Raw genomic sequence first — 22,180 nt, 5'->3', positions numbered from 1 at the left:
CGTTGACCCAAGTGAGCATGACGGACGGACAGACGGACGGACAGATCCCTCTGAACCACCTCTTTAACGTGTCAGCCAAGTGACCCAGTTAAAGGTTCCAGGAAAAGGGTTTGCTGTCAATGGATAAAAAGTGGTTTCCTTTTAAGCATATTCATATGTTTGTTTAATATTTTTCTTAATAATTGGCTTCAAATTTCATCTCTAAATTCTAATCAGATTTATTTACTTAAAGTCTTTAAGCTCTATCTCTCCCTCTCTTCCAACGTCTCATGAGTGAATAAGAAAACTGTTTACATGAATGAACTCATTTAATCACTGTCCACAAAAATGCCAGTAAACTGTTCATTTCTTGTATACTTGTAAATAAATTGTAAATATTTCTGCTGTGGTTCATTTTGTGTTCAGAAGGAAACCTTTGGTTAATCTTATAGTAGAATTCAGACTTTCAGATCAGAAACTGATTAATTCAATTGAGACTGATAATTTAATGAATGTTTAAATTAAAGTACCTCTGCTGTACCTCTAAAGTACCTCTAAAGTACCTCTGGGGGACTGACCCGCTTGCCAATGCATACGGGTCAGTCCCCCACCAGCTCATCGAATTTGCCCTGGAATTCTTCTATATCCCCATCTGCATTCGCGCCCTGGTGTCAAGCTACTTTGCAGACCTTCAGATGTGCTGTACCCATCAAGATTTCATGACAAGCTGCCAATGACAGGAAGTTGGTATTGCCATGGGATGTTCAATCTCCCCCATCCTGTTCGTTACAGCCTTTGAGATCATCCTCATAGGGGCAAGGAAGATGGTGGGAGGGGTGAAATTACCTTCTGGACAAAGGCTACCACCAGTGAGAGGCTATATGGATGATGTCACCACCATCCTCCAGACAGCAGCATGCACGGCGAGACTGCTGAAACAGATCGACGAGCTTGTGGGCTGGGCAAGAATGAAAATCAAACCTGCGAAGTCACGCAGCCTGTCCCTAAGGAAAGGGGTCAGGAGTGACCATACCATCTTTGTCGCAGGTGGTGAGGAGATCCCGTTGCTGGCTAGCCAACCCATCCATAGCCTCGGGCGGACCTATATGGCAGACCTCTCTGACAAGCAGATGGGGGATGCAGTGAGGAAGCAGCTTGCTGATGGCTTGGCAAGGATCAGCGAGAGCCAGCTCCCTGGCAAGTACAAAGTATGGATCTACCAACTCATGCTGTATCCAAGGGTGATGTGGCCGCTGAAAATGTGTGAAGTCCCCTCGTCAGTGGCAGATAAGATGGACAGATTAGCAAACCTGTACATCAAGAAGTGGCTGGGACTGCCGAGATGCCTTTCGGACGTGGGGCTATTCGGGAGGAACACGCTGCAACTGCCTTTTCAATCCATCAGCCAGGGATACAGGCAGGAAAAGGCCCGACTGGTGCTGGAGCTAAGGGATTCCACTGACCAGCTAGTGAGCGCAGCTGGCTCTCAAGTGCGAACAGGGAGGAAGTGGAAAGCCCAGGAGGAGGTTGACATGGCCGTCAGCAGGTTGAAACACCGGGAGGTCATTGGACGAGTCCAGGAGGGTCAAGCAGGGTTGGGCAGAGGTGAGGCCCCCATCTTCTGGTCCAAGGCCTCCAAGGAACAAAGAAGAGCCATGGTGGTGGCAGAGGTGGCAAGGACGGAGCAAGACCAGCTACGTGTCAAAGCGGTGGCTCAAAGCCGTCAAGGAGGCTGGATGATTTGGGAAGGCGTCACAGAAAGGCCCATGTCATGGGCTGACCTGTGGAAGATCCCCCAGGCCAGACTCAGCTTCCTTATCAGGGCCACCTACGACACCTTGCCTTGTCCCCGAAACCTCCACTTATGGTTTGGTATGGAAGAAAGCTGCCCCTTGTGCAACACCATCAATGCAGGCCTCCAGCATATCCTCTCAGGCTGTAAGACCGCACTATCTCAAGGCCGCTACAGGTGGCGGCATGACCTGGTGCTGAAAAAGCTGGCAGAGGTGGCAGAGGCATGCAGACAATGGGCCAACAGCAAACCTCCTGTCCCAGCCATCGCTCTGCCACCAAGAGATGTACTGGGGTTAAAGGAACGAAACATCGGTGACTGGTGGTCCCCAGCTGATGACCCGTTCCTGCCCATAGGTGTATGGGGGAGCACACTTGCATAGAGTGCACTGGTGGAGGTGCGTCAGGCAGCAATGCCCAGCAGGTATTCCAACAGCCTGTATCTTCAAACTATAAATAGGTGGTGCCCTGAGTAAATTAAATAATAATTATTAAACCCTAAAATTGTTAATTATTTTGGTGACCCATTAAATGGTCTAAGTCAATCTAATTCAGTTTGGGAGTTTAACTGCTTATTCACTACATTCTTATGGTGCTCCAGTGTGAGTCGATCTAGAATTGACCAATTTGGTTACATCTTTATGGTTCCCATGTGAGGTACCATTCATTCCAAATAATTAAATTAATAAATTATATTGGTCCCCTGTGCAAGGCCTGTACATTTGCTACAGTAGCTTTTATAAAATATATGAGAAAGATGTTATATTTACACACAAACAAAGCAATGTTCACAGCTTGCTAAACCAGCCATGCTAACATCTGCAATATGTCTTGTACATCACTCCAGAGGTGTTATCAGGTTCCAAAACTGTGTTTTCACTTTAAGTAATTTTTTTCTCACTAGCTTTTAGATGATATATGAGAAATATTATATTTACACATAAACAAAGCGGTTTTGGAGCGCCAGAGAGAGACCAGCCAGTGATGTCATGGTGCCGCTTTACTCTGATTAGCTGTCACCCCCGCCCCTCAAAAAAAAAAAAAAAAAAAAAAAGGATTTGCATGATTCCTAGAATAAAAAATATGAAACAAAATGTGACTTTCCAACCTCTTAAAATAGGTGAAGGTTAGCCATCTTTGAACTTGTACAAGGTGTGTGTCCTGTGAATTTGAAGACTCTGGCAGTAATAGGACTGGACCTATGTTGGGCACAGGCAGATGGACAGATGAATAGATGGAGGTACGCAAGGCCTTCACAATACCCAAACAATTTATTACCACCTTAGAAAAAATTTCAGCTACCTATTTTATAAACACTACCCAATCTAGAGCACATGGAGTCCCACACGCAATGTGCGAGTAGGGATTTAATGTTTTAAATGCAAGTGACAGTAAACATAACACAGACCTGGCAGGAAAACTCCAAACGGGTGGATACTATAATTGAGTAAGCTAGATCATTTATTCACATCCAATTGCCGGTGAATCACAAGTCAGTAATCCCTATTAGCACATGATGTTGACACCATGGGACGGATACAAATCAAAGCACTCACTCACTGTTCTCTGCATCATCCATACAATCTCATTATAACATATCCCATTCTGTCAGAGCAGACTTAGATTCATTGACTCTTGGGTCCTCTGAGTTTATCAGATGCACTTGTTCTCATCACAAGGAATCATCATGGAATTGCTACAAATGCATCATGGAAGGACAAAGAGTCACTCACCAAACATGAGTGAGATTTATATTGACACTGAATAAACTACTGATTTGGGGACTTCATCTAGTGTCAGAGAAATATTGCAATATCGACTAACTTACTGGGAAAATGTAACAAATTTTTTGTGTAGCTAGATGTCACCACAGCGGACCCAGCACAGATCCACATTAGGATTTGGCACAAGTTTTACGCTGGATGCCCTTCCTGACAACTCCAGTTTTAACCAGAGAAACAAACACAGTCCCGGGTCTTCCAAAGAGGCTTCCCATCCAAGTACTAACCAGGACCCACTCTGCTTATATTCTGAGATCTAACAGGATCGGGCTTACACAGAGCAGATCATCTGCCTTTTGTCTAGCTGGATGAATGACATAAATATTTAGACTTAATATTCCAACCTAAGGCCACATGTTCATATAGCTCTTTTTTCTGATGAAAAAAGCCTTGAGAGAATGCCCAGAAACCCAGTTTCAGCATTATGAATAAGGGGAAAAATGTCTGTGTGTGGGATATTTTTTTCCGATGCCAACAGACAACTAACAACTAACTTATAAAATATATGGTGACAAAAAAGTACTCACCCTCAGCATGAACATAGTGTCTGTTCAATCTGCTTTCACAGATGTGTTTTTGTCTTTACTGTGATTTATTTTGAGTCAAACTCAAAATCGATTTTCACAAATCAATGGACATAAACATAAAGTGAATTTATGAGGGTAGATATAAATCCCAAAAATAAACATCTACCCCCAGTTGCTTGAAAAGGCACTGCAATGACATCACAGCATCTTTCTGAAAAATTCAGCGATTTTCAAAAAATATTTGATCAGAGTAGCTACACAAAAAAAGCAGTTGGCTCTGAAAAAGATGCTGGTTATGGTGGGGTTTTTTTTCTGGAAGCAGCTGTATGTGGCCACACATGCTCCATTCTTGTTTAGAACAATAAAACGAGAGACCCTGGGTGATGCCACATGGACACAGGGCCTCATTGTTCATTTATGAGAATTTTTTTAACCAGATGTTAATAAAGTAAGTCCTTTCAGCTGCTCCCTTGTTTTCACTCGGGGTCACCACAGCAGAATCAACGTGGGTCTTCATGTTGCTTTGGCACGTTTTACACCAGATACCCTTTCTGAGGCAACTGCACATTACATAGAGAAATGTGGCAGGAATGGGATTCGAATCAGAAACTTTCTGTACTGAAATTAAGCACACTAACCACTTCACCACCACCCCCATGCTGTTACCAGATTTTCATACAGCGTTATTTTTTTTAAGTGAAATTACAAATGCGCTAACAGCAAACAACACCAAATGTATTTATTTGTAGGTGTGGAATCAAATTTCACAGGTAGGATTTCAGTGCTTTTGATAATATTGATTCAAGTGACTCATTTTAATGAGTGACTCATGAGGATTGGAGTCTGCAAAATGAATCGAGTTTGTCATCCCTCATGGATACAAAGGATACGTAGGCAAACAGTACACCTGACTTGAAGAGCAACAATGATAAACTCATCAGTCACATAGAAAGTAGCACTGTATTTTCTGGACTATAAATTGTACATTTTGGTCAAAATATAAACTCTGTGGTGATTGTGCTTTTGCAGTGGCTGGCCCCAGACTGTGACACAAGTTACTTCCTGATATATGCATTTTTTTCTGACCTAGCACTTTTTAAATCAAAGCGCAAGACTTATTTATTTATTTAAATTGGCTTTTAATAGCGGTTCAGTGATTTGTTTTTTGTGCCTCTTTTATCACTGGCCTGGACCCAAAAAGACTGGACAGAAGTGCAAGACTCACACAAGAGTGTAGTATAATAAAAGAGTTTTACTTGTGAGCCAGAGAAAGGTCAGTACACAGGAAGGCAAGCCAAAATCAGCAACAGGATCCAAAACATGAGACAAGTTCAAGGTCAAAAACAGGCAAAAAGTTCAGAACAACGGCAAAGCAAAATGAGATCAAGAACTATGGAAAAATGCTGGAATGAAGGTACAAAGGAACAACAAACTGGTAAAGCATGAGTACAAGCAGAGTGTTTAAATAAAACAAGTGATTGGAGTAGTTGAGATGCAGGTGTGGGAGAACAAACAGGAAAAGGGCGTGGCCTGGGTCTTTTAGTGACGCTTAGGACTAGTGGCCGGCGATCACCTTAGTATTTCTTGTGTCTTTCTTGTTGATTAATGCTGGCAAATTATACAGTATTTCTTGTCTTTCTGATGCCTGATTCCGTTTTTTCTCTCTGTTTAAGGTGCAGCTCCATCCAGAGATGGGAGTTGTATTTGTGCTGGCGACCCTCCTGTCCTGTGCACCAACAGCATTTCCTGTATATTCGTTTTGTGAATTGTTCTGTGAATTGTTTGTAATTTATGTGTGTAGCATGGCCCAAGCAGAGGGTCATCCCTTTGAATCACGTCTGCTTGAGGTTTCTTCCTCAGAGGGAGTTTTTCCTTACCACTGTTGCTCTAGGGGTTAGTAAGGTTAGACCTTACTTGTGTGAAGCACCTTGAGGCAACGCTGTTGTTATTTGGTGTTATATAAATGAATATAAATTGAAATTTAAAATTGAAATTGTGGCAAACAAACAGACAAGACACACCCAGATCCCAACACCAGACAAGAGAGTGCAGTAAAATAAAAACCAAGCAGACCACATCATAAATATAATGAACGGACATAAATCCCCACAACATCTTGAACTGTACTGTATGTTTTATTTTTGTGAATTCTTGTTCTTTCATTTTACTATAGAGCTGTTTGGACACCATCTGGTTGCTGTAAAGGGCTATATCAATAAATGTAGATTGATTGTTTTTTTTTCTTACTTGTGTGGCTGCGCCTGCGACTTTTATCTCAAAGTGACTTGTGTATCAAAAATATACTGCATCATCTACACTCATGACAACTGAAGTTGCTGCTATACACTGGTGGTGTCAGAATATATAAGGTGTCAGAATGCACTATTAACCTGGATGACAACCGGTGTAAAAGATCTGAATGTGAAGGATGGGTGAGATCTTTGAGAAACAGGGCCTGTTTCTTTGATTGGACTTAACTGGCCATATGTATAATTTTCCATTTTAAAACATTATTGACATTTAATGAGTTAAATGTACAGTGCATCCTGAAAGTAATCACAGCGCTTGTTGATACAGCCTTGTTCCAAAATGGATGATTTTTTTTTTTCCCCGCAGAATAATACACACAATACCCCATTATGAGAATATGAAAAAAGTTTTCTTGAGCTCAGATGTATCATGTTTCCACTGATCATCCACTGAGATTTTTCTGCAGCTTAATTGGAGTCCAACTGGGGTAAATTCATTTGATTGGACATGATTTGGAAAGGCGCACACACCTGTCTACATATAAGGTCCCACAGTTGACAGTGCATATCAGAGCACAAAACAAGCATGAAGTCATAGAAATTGTCTGTAGAACTCTGAGAAAGGATTGTCTCTAGGCACAAATCTGGGGAAAGGTACAGAAATATTTATGCGGCTTTGAAGGTCCCAATGAGCACACTCGCCCCCATCATCAGTAATGGAAGACATTCAGATCCACAAGGACTCTTCCTAGAGCTGGCTGTCCCTCTAAACTGAGCAATCGGAGTGAAGGGCCTTAGTCAGGAAGGTGACCAAGAACCCGATGGTCACTCTGTCAGAGCTCCAGCATTCCTCTCTGTGGAGAGGAGATCCTTACAGAAGAACAATCATTTCTGCAGCAATCCACCAATCAGGACTGTATGGTAGAGTGGCCAGACAGATGCCACTCCTTAGTAAAAGCCACATAGCAGTCCACCTGGAGTTTGCTAAAAGACACCTGATGGACTCTCAGATGAAGAGAAACAAAATTCTCTGGTCTGTTGATGCAAAGATTGAACTCTTTGACATGAATGCCAGACATGAATGTGGGGAAGTGATGGTCTAGTGCAGGGATACCCAAGTTCGGTCCTAGAGATCTACCTTCCTGACACTATTAGTTGTCTCCCTCCTCCAACACACCTGAATCCAATGAAAGGCTCGTTAACAGGCTTTTAATGAGCCTTTCACTGCAGCTGGGTGCAGCGCATGCACGCGCGCAAACGGCTAACAAGCTGCAGAAAGCATTTTGAGCCATCTAAAAAGGTAATTATTTGACTTGTTTACATTGTCACGGCTTGATAAAACAGTTGCGTGTTTTTCCTTCTTGTCTGCAGCTGTTACTGCATTTATTCCTATGTTTATAACAGATTTAACTTCTTGTTATAATTGTTCAGATGAGCTGCACTCTGGTGCGATCCACTGACGTCACCACTCGCCCTGTTCACTGCTTCTTTACGCCAATCAACTTGTCCAACTCCAGCGCTTGCTGTAGAGACTGTGGTGTTGGTGTGAATAGTGATGCTGAAAGGCCAGAGTGCGCTTCTTTTATGACCGCAATGCATATGCCATGCACGTGCAACACATGCGCGATGCATTCATAATACACCCGTAATACTGCCGTGATAATTGCAATATATCGGATCCGGTTACTCACTACATGCGCTATACAACCGTGATTGTTCATCATAGTATATTCACTATACATTATTAATATATCCGTAATTCATACTGAGACATTTGTCATTTTTAGCCATTTTTGTTACAGACGACAACGAATGCCCGTACTTTGTGTATTCAATTAATGCGCAATTAATCATCTCCTCAGTGGGACCGGGCCCTTAGTTTTGAAAGATGCATACAAAGAACATGAATGCAAAGTACTGTTGTGGTCTCATAATTAACAGGAATAATATGTATTTATTTGCTCATGTCTGTTAACTTAAAATGAAATTGAGTCAGCCACTTGCAGTTATGCACTCTACAGATACTTTTTGAGATTACTGGATGGAGAATACACTGTTCATTATTTAGCTAGAAACAAATAAGTTCATGTCTCTGTAAATGTGCACCTTGAGAATTTCACTTTTTATGAAGAGTCTGAAACATTTGCTGCTGCTGCTGCTGCTGCACATCTGCCACCCTGCAGAACTGTCCTTGTTCCAAAATAGGCAATCAATGATGCAGACCAATGGCCCTGTCTCTGGCAAAGATATCACCACTGTCCAGCAACTTCATTAATCAATGGGTTCTTCCCAGATATCTCTTCAAGTTATAGGTTCCTAGAGACATGAATGTCACTGCAGAGGTAGGTGAATCACTCAAGTTTGACTTTTAACATAGAGGGATCACAATAAACCATGTCAAGCACTTTATACTACCTCTCAATCTTTGCATTTTCTAACTCCCCCTCTTCTTTATCTCCTTATTTTTGAAATCCATTTCTCCCCTTACTCTGAAAGGATCTTTGCAATCCTTTGCAAATTGCAAATGTTCCAAATCAAACAATTCAGGCGATTCCATGTCTGAAAGACATCCTGCTATTGCAGTTACACCCTTTTCTCTCGATTTGACTTCTGACCTTCATTATTACTCTGTGTGTCGGTGAAGTGACGAGCAAGGTATCATTTTCACTGATGGGTGTGTCTGTAGACAAGATAAATAAAAAAAAATGGCTGGATGGATTTCCTTCAAGCTTGGTGGGAATATTATTGGACACATACCTCAGTGATTAGAATTTGGAGTCATTTGCTCAAAAGTCAAGGAAAACAGTCTGACAAATGCACCCTTTTTTGTATAGCTCAACAAACATGAAGCTTAGATAGATAATTAGAATTTAATTAAGTTCGGTCAAGCGACATGGTCAAAGTCAAGGAAAACATGGCCCGAAAAACATCTCAAGAACCAAAAAGCTGAGATGGATGATCAAAAGCATATATTGATCACAAGATATTTGTGATTGATTGGTGTGAATGAGCTATAACTAAAGTCACATAGAAGTCTTATGATGACATCAAAAATAGTAAAAAAAAAAAAATCAAAAAAAAATCACTGTAACAGATATATATACACTTAAATTTCTCTACAAGGAGAACATACAAATTCTACACAGAAAGTACACACAGTCAGATTCTGTAGAGACTTTCAAGTCCAGATTTAAGATGCACTTATTTTCCCTTTCATATGGCTAGCATACTGGCATAGAGTGTTTCTATGCTTTTTACTCTTTTATTTCATTTTATTAGGAAACGGGGTGTAACACGGCCTCAACTTTATCTAAATTCTGGGTCTTTTAGTGAAGCTTAGGACTAGTAACCGGCGATCACCTTAGTATTTCTTCTGTTTTTCTTGTTGCTTAATGCTGACAAATTACACTGTATTTGTCTTTCAATTCAATTTCAATTTCAATTTATTGTCATTTATATAGCGCCAAATCACAACAGATTTGCCTCAAGGCACTTCAAACAAGTAAGGTTTAACCTTACTAACCCCCAGAGCAACAGTGGTAAGGAAAAACTCCCTCTGAGGAAGAAACCTCAAGCAGACCAGACTCAAATGGGTGACCCTCTGCTTGGGCTATGCTACAGACATAAATTACAGAACAATTCACAGAACAATTCACAAAACGAATATACAGGAAATGCTGTTGGTGCACAGGACAGGAGGGTCACCAGCCAAATACAACTCCCATCTTTGGATGGAGCTGCACCTTAAACAGAGAGAAAAAAACTGAATCAGGCATCAGAAAGACAAGAAATACAGTATAACTCGAAAGACAGGCTGGGATGAATCCTTGCCACACCTCGCAGACTGAAGAAAGCAGTCCCTGCAATACCTCCAACGTGGAGGCCAAAGGACAATGCAGGATCAAAAATCACCCCAAGGTCCCTCACCCCGTCTCTCTTTCTGATGTTTGATTCTCCTTTTTTACTTTTCTCTCTGTTTGAGGTGCGGCTCCATCCAGAGATGGGTGTGATATTTGTTCCGAAAACTCCTGTGCATCGGCAACATTTCCTGTATGTTTGTTTTATGAATTGTTTGTAATTTGTGTCTGTAGCATCGCCCAAGCAGAGGGTCACCCCTTTGAGTCTGGTGTGCTACAGGTTTCTTCCTCAGAGGGAGTTTTTCCTGATCACTGTTGCTCTGTGGATTGGTAAGATTAGACCTTACTTGTGTGAAGCACCATGAAGCAACCTTGTGATTTGGCGCTATATAAATGAAAATAAATTGAAACGGAAATTAAATTGAAAGTACCAGGTAAGAAGTGACCCCATAACCTTGTTGCTGTGAGGCAACAGTGTGAACCACTAAGCCACCATGCCACCCCTAACTGAATTTGGTAATGTTTTTGGGAAGACAAACTACATTCAGTTGAACCATCTCAAATTATTTTGGCTGTTGTTACAATGAGGACTACGGATGTTATTTCCCTCCATTCATGATGCTTCCAGGTGTAGTTCTGCTATAATCCCCATAGATCTCGGCACAAACACAGAACGATTTGTCCAAGCAACAAATGTCAAAAGCATTGGAATGCATATCTGAGAGACTGGGGTGTTTAACACTCAAAGAGTTGTAACTGGGCAACAGCAGGCTTTAAATTAGTCAAATAAAATGTTCCTGTCTTTGTTTATTCTACTTCCCTCTATCCTTACTCCTGAAATTCCCCTCTGCCTTCCAATTCTCTACTCACTCCTGTCATTCTTCTCCTGCCTTTCTTTCTCCTTTTTCCAAAGCTAATCTCCCTTTACCAGAGAAGTCACATTACACTGTTTTGAAGAAGGAGAGGTGCATGTGTGCTGACAAAAAAAACCCCACCAAAATCAGAGCAGACTCTTCAGAAATGTATCCATCCAAACCTCTCCCCCCACCGTGCACCACTGCACGCTTCTCACCATGCAGTTGTAGTGCCACTTCCCAATCTATACATTTACAGTACAGTCGTTACTAGGTGATCTCCATTTTCATGGTGTATTTATCAGACATATGGTGGTGGTGGTGGTGGTGGTTGGGGGGTGCTTGTTAAAGCACAATAATGCCCCCTGCTGATGTGCAGAGGAATTTCAGATGATTTCCAGAGGTTTTTCTCCCTTTGGTGTGCTGCTTAATGTTGTGCTCTCATTCTGTTCACACCAGCTCTGCTTTCACTGTCATGTTTGCTCTTGATCATAGTAAAAAAACACAAAAACAACAGCATGCTGAGGTTTCGTAACACTTCATAGTTCTATTTGGAGAGGCAGATGGTTTGTCATGTTAGTGATCCTAACACCTCAGAGAGTAAAACCATTTGCACCGTGTTCACGGTATCAAGTCTCGAGTATTACTGTTGACAGCCCCTTCACACATAGTGCGAATTTGGTCAAATTGCACATGAAGTGTGCATGAGGCAGGAATTGTATGCAGTTCATGTAAAATCGTAGCTACCTCTAACACCTCTTACACCTGTTGCTAAAAGTATTTGCGCACACTAGCGGCTGAAAGACAGAGTGTGCCCGGTGAGAGCCCATCAAACCCACTCGCGGCAGGTGTCGGCCAAATTCGAGGTGACACACACAAACATTTAACACCACTCGCTTGGCACTTAGAAAATGTGTGGCCATTCGCAGTACACACACACTCATCTTCAATTGCTTAGTCCAATTAAGGGTTGCAGGGGGCTGGAGCCTATCCCAGCAGTCATAGAGCATGAGGCGGGGTACATCCAGGACAGGACGCCAGTCTGTCACAGGGCCACAAACAGACAAACAAACACATACACACCCACAAACACACCTACGGACAATTTAAAGATTCCACTCCACCTAACCCGCATGTCTTTGGATGTGGGCGAAAACCGGAGCACCCGGAGGAAACCCATGCAAACACAGGAAGAACATGCAAACTCCACACAGAAAGGCCACGGGGTGAATTGAACCTATGACCTTCTAGCTGTGAGGCAACAGTGCTAACCACTAAGGCACCGTGCCACCTGCCATTTGGACTATTAGCACAAAAAAAGTCAGCAGACAATCATTGTCGAGCTGGATGTGAAATTTGTCTAAGTGCCCCCAGGAGTGTTCCATTGCAAAAAGCCACACACGTGGTGCATGTGTCTTGCACGTTTGAGGTCTGATCATACACAGTATGGGGAGGGGCCTGTCAGCTGATCACAGCACACTGACAGCTGGATGACAGCTCAGTGTACACATTACAAACACAGGAACCACCGCCAGGACAGTTATATAAATAATTCCGACAATACCGACATGCACAATTACATAGCAAATAATGAAAATGAATGACCACATAACACAGAGAGTGACACATTGGTCTGGGCGCTGAATGGATGGGGGCGTGTCCACAGCTGTGGCTGTAAAGATCTCTGTTCCTGGACGTCCCAGCTTGAGAACATGTTCCGTGTTTGGAAGGACATGAACTAACAACATTCCTCTGTGAGGCACATCTCTGCCTGCTGTCCTCATGTGGAAATATACAAAACATCTTTTGTCTTTGTGCCGGGCTGCAGCGGCCACACACAATGTACCTTCTTCATGTCCTTGTTGATTTCAGGCATTTTTTTACTCTGATTACAGGCCAGCAATGGTAGTGCAGTGATAACATTTATGTCTGGTAATCAGAGCTTACAGGTTCAAATCCCATGAGTGGCATTTTTTATTTAACAAGGGTTATTTAACCGCGGTAGAGTGGTAAGAAGACACAAGCAATCTCTGGGTTATGTTGTTTTTCCTGAGGATTCTGAGAAAGTCTTTGCTGTGGCTTCTTTACCAAGTGTGTGGTGTTCTTGTCCCAGGTAGGTACACCCTGGATAGGACACAAGTCTATCACAGGGCCACATATAGACAGACAAACTCACTCACTCACAAGCACTACTACTGTAACTACTGTAACATGTCTTTGGGAATCTGCATACAGAGGGACAGCATGCACACACCACACAGAAAGGACAAGGAGGGAAGTAATCCCATGACCTTTTTGCTCTTAGGCAACAGTGCTAACTATTAAAGTACCATGCCTTCAGAACCCAAAATTTCTCTGAAATTATTTCAGCAAAGGCCAAGGAACAAGGAATTAAATTTTCATCTGAATTTGGAAAAAAAAAAATGGCACACAGGTGGATTCCAGGATTGCCATGGCAAGGTGAGCAAGAGGTCAAGGTCATGGGGATCAAACACAGATTGCTGTAGCTCTTATTCTCATCATCTCTTTTTTCTTTCTAAAAACAGCACATTAACTGCATTCTGAGTTGCTGTGACATTATGAAAACAATAGGTTCACTTTGAGGGACACATGCCATTCTTCTAATCTCCGCCAGCAAAGTTGGCAGAGGTTATGTTGTTGCCCCTGTTTGTTTGTTTACCAGCCTGCAGCCCACAATTTTTGATATATCGTTATAACATTTTTAATGAAGATTCATATCCTGATAGACAAGAACTGATTTACATTTCAAGGTTATAGATCAAAGGTCAAAGTCAGGAAAAATCTTGGAAACATCCCTACCTTTAACAGTGAACAAATTTTTAAAAAATCATAACTCTCAAAAAAGATCTGGTTTCTTTCATATTTGAGAGCATTATGTAGGATGGTGTCCTTTATCGAGTGACAAAGTTTGATTCAGATCTGATCCACATTATAAATTTTGGGGCCATTTAAATTAACATTGAAAACAAAAATTTAATGATAAATTTAATGTATATTTTACATTATATCTTAATCAAACATACCCCAGTTACTGTTATATTTGAAAGTCATGTGTAGACTATCGTTTGACAAAGTTTCATCCAGATCTGATCCGGATTGTAGATTTTGTGGACATTTGAATTTAATGTTGAAAAGCCCATTTGGTGTACAGTTGCATTATATCTCAATCAAAAGCGCCTCAATCACTCTCATTTTTCTGTTGTGGATTTACCTACAACACCAAAATTGAATGGAGGTTCCAATTTTATGCCTGTTTGTCTATCTTACAGTTATCAGTCGGAAACCAAGTGCCAAAAAATGTTAAAATTATCTGAAAAAGAATTTAGAAACCAAAAAAGTAAAAAAAAAAAAAAAATTTATTAAAATAAAATAAAACGACCACACTACAAAAAAAAAAAAAAAAAAAACTTTGATTCAAGTGAACTAAATACATATTCCTAACATTTGATCACATCTAATTTATCTTATGAAAACTCACTTCTAACAGGACTTTGATGCTAAAAAGTTTTCAAAGGTAACATTTTGTGGAATTGGAAACTAGTGCCGGCAGCGGTTTGCCCTCTATGAGTGCGGTGCTCTAGTCCAGTGGTTTTCAAACTGCCACCAGAGTGGCACCAGAGTTCTTCAGGGGAGAATCATTAAGAAATGGTTCGATCCACCGACATCAATAGACTTTTTGCTTAACAAATCCCTTATCGGTCCCTCAGAGTGGCCATTGTTTCTGAGGGTGTTTTATCAGGAAAATGATCATTTCTTTACGATGATTACAGACCCTCTGCAGGGTCTGTAATCATCTTTTGTAACGGCTCCGCTTTGAAGCTTGAAACAACAAAGCAGTGCTCTGATCGGCTGCTTTGTTGGTCTTTGCTTGACTGTTTTTCAGAAGCGACAAGGCCACTTCTTAACCCCTCTCGAAGCCATTTAAAAATGTCAATCAGGAGTCACTTTTGTGCGGACTAAAGTCACTAACTGGGACTCTTGTCTTGTTGCAGGAAAGAAATGAGATTCGTCCTCTGTTCCATTCACACAGCTCCAAACGCTGCTACGCTCTTTGCTGAGACAGAGTCCGGTCAGAATTAATAACTTCAAAGCGAATCGCTGTTTAAGTGAAATGGCACCTCTTTCCAAATGTTGAAACACAGACAACAGACTAAAACGTTTTTTATGTCCAGAGATCAAGGATCCAGTGACCAATTTCAAATTTATTTACATTAAGAATCAATAAAATTTTAGTGAAATAGAAAACCTGTAAAGCCTACTTTTAGTATGCAGAAAATTCACGGGAGGTATTAATAAGGGAATCGATAAGGAATCGGTTCGATTCACGGAATAGATAATGGCATTGATCTCGGTAAAATCTTATCAATACCCATCCTTTATTGTTTATGTTAAAATGTGTTAGTTATTCCAAAGATGTTTTAAAAAAAACACAGAGACGTTTAAATAAAAAAAAAAAAGATGTTTAAAATATGGCACAAGATAAAAATAGGAGAATAGAAAGTTCTTTAAAAAATGTTTAAAATGTTTGAAAAGGGTGTAAAATGTGTAAATGCACAGACAGTTCCGTAAGACCACACAAATACTTTTAAAATGTGTTTCCGATGTTTAAAAGAATATAAAGAAACACACAAAGATCTTGAAATTGTGTGTATGTGTGTCAGTGAGGTGGTGGGGGCACAGCTATTCATTTGTTCTCTGGGAGGGCTCACTCTCCCACACTTTGAAAACCCCTGCTCTAGTCTGAGCTGTTTTAAGTGATGCTTTTCTCCTGGATCAGATGTTAAGCAGAATAGAAGTTTATATGCCATCACAAGGAGGCCAAATCTCAGGGTGATGACTGTGTAAAAGAGATGAGTGAGTGCAGGGGATGTCGTTATACAGATATCACACAACGTATTAATGAGGGAGAGGCAATTATGAGTGTGTGTGCACGCACAAGAATGCACCTACTGAACATCACACACATAATACCCTGCAACGGGTAAGGCACAAGTAAACCATAATGAGGCATAACAGGAGGTGTGTTCCCCAATGACTAATTCTGTCAGTCCTTAACACTGAACTCATTAAAGATAAAGTAGGTCTGTATCATTGTTAAAGCACAACTTTAGATGTATAAATGTTAAATATCTCAATTATTCCATGCACGGGTAGCAGCAGCACATGTGGGGGTAGTCTTTTAGGTCCTCTGTGTCAATCTGTTCACGTGTTGAGGACTCCAGGAAATGTAGCATAGAGCAAGTTCCAACAGGAAGACTCTGTTTTTCAAAGCTTTCATTCAGATTTCATCAGTAGCATTGGCCATTAAAAACTGACACTGAAAACCGAATTTAATGTATATTTTACATTATATCTTTATCAAACATGCCCCAATCATTCTTATATTGGAAAGTGAGGTGCAGATTGGCAGTCATTATCACCTGACAAAGTTTGATCTGGATCTGATCCGGACTGTGGATTTTGTGGACATTTGAACTTAACCTTGAAAAGCCCATTTGGTGTATATTTTGATTTATATCTCAATCAAAAGTGTTGTGTGGGCCGCTGAAGAGGAGGTACTGCTGGCCCACCACCACCAGAGGGCGCCCTGCCTGGAGTGCGGGCTCCAGACATCGGAGGGCGCTGCCGCCTCACAGGAGTAGCCAGGGTGACAGCTGTCACCCATCACCTGAGACAGCTGATATCAATCACCAGGGAGGTATATCAGCAGGACGGCATCTCCACCTCATTGCCGAGATATCGCTCTACTAAGGAGGTAACGAACTCAGCCAGTTGTGTTATTCAGAGAAGTAATACTTTGTTGCTTGTGCTTAGGTCAGCTGAAGACCGTATTGGATGTGGTTGGATAAGTACTCACATTCCAATCCTACAGTGCTGTTTTTGAGTAGAGGTGGAGGTGGTGTTTCCACCCTGTGTGTTGCTGGGTGCGGCCGCACCCACACCTGACTGTTTCTGTTCCTTGCCAGCAGTACCGGATCCGACGAGCGGAGGCAGTGGCCACCTGGGAGTTCGGGACTTGGCGGCTCCAGTATTCCCGGGGTTCGGTGGCAGAGGAAATCGGATGGTTCCGGTTCGACTCGGACAGACGTCTCCTATCGTCGAGCCTGCCCACACAACACCATTGGAATTCGGCTTACTGCTATAATTGTAATCTGTTGTGTTTGTTGTGCGTGTTCACAACAGTAAAGCTTTGTGATTTGACTTCCTCCATTGTCCGTTCATTTGCACCCCCTGTTGTGGGTCCGTGTACCTACACTTTCACAACACAAAAGTACCTCAGTCACTCTGATTTGTGACAATGAGGTGCAAACTGGCACTCTCGGTAAATAGAGTAATTTTGAGCCGCATCAAAGCCGTATTGCGGATTTAGAGGATATTTGATTTTAACATTGAAAAGCCCTAACAAGGGCAAAGTCTAACAAGACTTTGCCCTTGACATTTTTTTCAAAGGTAAAAAATTATGGAAATGGGAACTAGTGTTGGCGGAGGTTTGCACTCTACAACTACATTGCTCTTGTTAGGCTTGTTCTTAGATCCTTTTGCTTTTGTTGTCTCACATCATCATCACCTCAGTAATAAAACTATGAATCATTCTCCATATTCACAAAATCACAGTCACATGTATTTGTTACCTGTAAATATATAAATATTTAAAAATTACACCAGTTGTTTATCGCCTGTCCAGTTAAAGACAGATGTTCAATCAACTGTATTCAGAATTTCTGACTTTCAGATTAAAGACTGATTAATATAGATCTTAACATTATTTTCCTGCTTTTCAGGCAGGATGGTGCCCTTTCTGAGGTATTTCATTAAATTTAAGATTTAATTAAACATTCTGTTATTTAATTTAACCTTTATTTAACCAGGTGAGTCAGATTGAGTTTGAGACCTCTTTTGCAAGGGAGACCTGGACAATTATAAAGTTTCCAATTCACCTAACCTGCATGTCTTTAAATGTGGGAGGAAACCAGAGCACCCGGAGGAAACCCACACAATCACGAGGAGAACATGCAAATGCCACACAGAAAGATACAAAGGCGAACGAAAGAAAAGAAAACCCGGGGCTCCCGCCTGCTTCTTCAAGATCGCTTGTGTCGCTGCACTGGACGCCTCATGTTGTCCCTCTCCACCACTCCAGATTCGGTGATCTGACCCCCGACTCCCTGTCAATCAGCCGGGGGGCAGCAGGCTGATATCCTCGCCCTTATGAATGTCGTTCGCTCATCTCTTAGGACCGAGTGACCCATGTTCAACTGCTGGAACCCTTCTCCACTTCGGCCTTCAAAAGTTCTCGGTTGAATATTTGCTACTACCACCAAGATCTGAACCCGCGGCGGCTGCACCCGGGCCTGTGTGCTGGGCTTCCGTGCGCACTGCTATGACCATCCCACTTGTCGCAGCCCCTGTGATGGCCAGGTATGGGCCCAATGCTCCAGCGCCATCCATTTTCAGGGCTAGTTGATTGAGGTGAGTTGTTACACACTCCTTAGCAGATTTATCTTATACCCGCTTAGGGTTGGGTATCGAGAACCGGTTCTTTTCGGGAATCATTAAGAAGTGATTCGATCCACCGATATCAAGTCTTTTTGCTTAATGATTCCTTTATCTGACCTTCAGAGCAGCCATTGGTTTTGAGGGTGGTTGTTGGGAAAATGATCATTTCTCTATGTTGATTACAGACCCTGCAGCGGGTCTGTAATCAGTTTCTGCAGTGCGACTCCACTTTGAAGCGTGAGCAATGCTTCGATCTGCTGGCTCATCGTTTCTTTGATTCGCTGCTCTTCAGAAGCGGCAAGTTCGCTTCTTAACCCCTCTCAAAGACATTAAAATATGTTAATCGGGAGTCACTTTTGTGTGGATTAAAGTCACTAACTGGGACTCTTGTCTTGTTGCAGTCAAGAAACGAGAATCGTCCTCCTTTCCGTTGGCACAGCTCCAAACACTGCACAGCTCTCTGCCGAGACAGAGTCCGGTTGGAATTAATAACTTCAAAACGAATTGCGCTTTAAATAAAATGACACGTCTTTCCAAATGCTGTAATACACTAATAAACGAGACGTCCTGCATTCTTTATGAATTACATCCTGACCTGCAGCGCCACACAGCTGTAAGAGCTCAGCTCAGATGTATGGAAAGACATTCATGCCATTAATGTCTGAAAGGAAATGCTTTTGACAAAAACTATAGATTTTGCTTATTTCTATTCATGTCCAGAGAGCAAGGATCCACCATGTAGAATTTATTATGTCCAGAGATCAAGGATCTAGTGACCAATTTCATATTTATTTACTTTAAGACTCAATAAAATGTTGTTCACATAGAAAACCTGTAAAGCCTACTTTTAGTACACAGAAAATTCACAAGAGGTATCGATAAGGGAATCGATAAGGACTCGAATCGATAACCAAAAACAATAATAGTATTGATATGGATAAAATCTTATCAATACCCATCTTATCAATACCCATCCCTGTATCCGCTATTTTCTTTTTCATGATAATATGTCTATATACAGAAACAACACCATAATGCCCTCTTTACTATGTCAGTACTAGTGAGACATCATTAAATACTTTTCAAACTAGAATTATACACTGACTGCTTTGAAAAGTTTGAAACTCTATATTCCAGGTTGCAATTCCACTGGCTACCACAAGGGGCATGCAACCAAGGATGATGCAGTGCAAGACCCAAGTCAGGTCGCTGGCTTGATCACTCACTTTTCTGCTTCATAACGGATTGAAAGCTTCCCATAAAGAGCTTAGTTATCTCTGTGGGTGAAGCATAAGCCACTCAACATGCTTTTTTTTTTTGTTGTGCCATTTCTTTGGATTTTAGTGACCATAACAAGCATGGACAAGACCAAGTGGTCCAGCCGCTGAGGGATGATGTGTTTAGAAACTGTAAAGCCTCGTTCACCCTGCGGATAACTTCAGCACAAACGCCAGTTAAACTGGAATTACATTTTAGAGCTCTGTGATGTTTCTTACAGTATGTGTGCGAAGGAGGACTCTGTCAGCAAAACAGCTTTTGGATCAATTCATGGCGGCAAATGCTGCAGTGAAAATCACTTTCTAGCCATTGCTTTCTTCATCACCTTGCTTTATTGATCCAGCATTTCTAAACCTGCTGGCATACTGGCTTAAAAAAGCATAATACTTGAATGCTTCAGAAAAAATAATTCAGATTGTTACATGTTATGATATTTTTAAGCATGAAAACAGAAGCTGTGCAGAGAAGCCAAAATTGATTGTTTTTGGCTCATACACAAGAAGCTTTCAAGTAAAAATGTAAAAGTCAATAAATATTGAAAACACTCAGTGAGCTGCTAATTTGCCTTTCATAGGTTGAACGTTCCAAGCAGCAGGACTGTTCAGTTAGGATTGCAGGCCGTCACCCACACTCTGCAACCAGCCCACACGTCTTCATACCCCAAATCTCCTCACTTCCTTACTTTCATGTGCTTCTGATGCAGCAAGGGGCCCTGTGGCACCGGTTAGTCACATCACCAGGAGCAGATTCGTACAGAAAAAAAGTCATGTTATACACACACACACACACATCTGCACTCGTGGACTGGCACCTTCCAAAACCATGCTCAGATGTTTACAAAAATCAAACAGCCATGATGAATATGGCCTCTCAAAGGCTTGGTGTATGCATGTAAGCAGTTCAGGTTCCATCACCTAATGAGTGGAGGTTTGTGCTCTATGAGAGTGGTGCTCTAGTTCTTCTTTTGACTGCTCCCATTTTGATACAGGATTGCCACATCATAAATGTCGATTTGGCATACATTTTAAGTGGGATACCCTTCCTGGCCCAAATTCATACAAACATGGCTTCCGATATGATGGCCTTGAACTGGTGTCAGGGGTTCAGCACTTCCCCCTTCTGATCAGTCTCCCTGCCTTCACTGCACATGTGAGCAATGATTTGCCGATTATCAGCTCGTTTCATTCCAGTCATCATCTATCTCAGCGACAGATATCTGAAGCTTTTGTACAACAATCATTTCCATATAAATTCAGCATTGCTTCATAATAAAAAATGGAGGAGCGATCAGAGAGCGACACTAGCGTGTCTGAGACCGACTCTCTGAGTATGACTCTCTACTGATCAAAGGGAATAATGTCATTATTAGCCATCAGATGACAAAGTAAAACCTCTTAAATAATAACCTCTTAAATAATCTGTTTAATCACTGCTAACGCTCCAACATGACGCAAGCATAGTGAAGGCAGTGGTCAGATCAGACTGTTGTGTGGGCCGCTGAAGAGGAGGTACTGCTGGCCCACCACCACCAGATGGCGCCCTGCTTGGAGTGCGGGCTTCAAGCACGATTGGGCATCGGAACTACTGGGAGTGACAGCTGTCACTCATCATCAACACCAGCTGTCACTCATCAACCACATCCTCCATAAAAGCCGGACTGCAACTCCACCTCCCCGCCGAGAAATCAGCTACCACTCAGGTAACTTCTCTGCTGCATCCTTAACAAACAAAAGTCTGATCTCATTTACAGCCGTTTTCCTGCGACGTGTCCTTATCTGCTGTATTGGCGTTTGGTGTGGACTGCGACGGCTTCACCTCACACCCCAACCAGATAAGTGGTTTTCCAGGAGCTGTACGAGTGTGTTACTGGAGGTGGAGGTTTTCCCTCCTGGAGGAATTAAGCACTGAAAGATTGCTGGGTGTGTATTCACACACCCACCATTAACTCTTTCTGTTTCTGCCAGCAGTACCGGGTCTGACTGCTGAAGACAGTGGCCACCTGGGGCGCAGGGCTTGGCGGCTCCAGTGTTCTTCAGATACGTTGGCGGTGGAAGCTGTGTGGGATCCGGCTCTTCTCTTGCCAGACGTCTTCTATCTTCGAGCCTGCCCACACGTCACCTTGTGTATGATTGACGATCCACATTCTCTGTCATTGTCTGTATTTCGTTGTGCGATTCACAACATTAAATTGTTACTTTTTGGCTTATCCATTGTCCGTTCATTAACGCCCCCTGTTGTGGGTCCGTGTCACTACACCTTCCCAACACAGACTGTGACACCAGGTTTGCGCATGTGCATGCTAATGTAGAGGATCGCTCAGACTAGGAGAGTGCTGAGCCCGTGACA

Source organism: Thalassophryne amazonica, chromosome 8, assembly GCF_902500255.1.
Source record: "Thalassophryne amazonica chromosome 8, fThaAma1.1, whole genome shotgun sequence".
NCBI classification, from domain to species: Eukaryota; Metazoa; Chordata; class Actinopteri; order Batrachoidiformes; family Batrachoididae; genus Thalassophryne; species Thalassophryne amazonica.
This window is presented reverse-complemented; position numbering follows the sequence as displayed.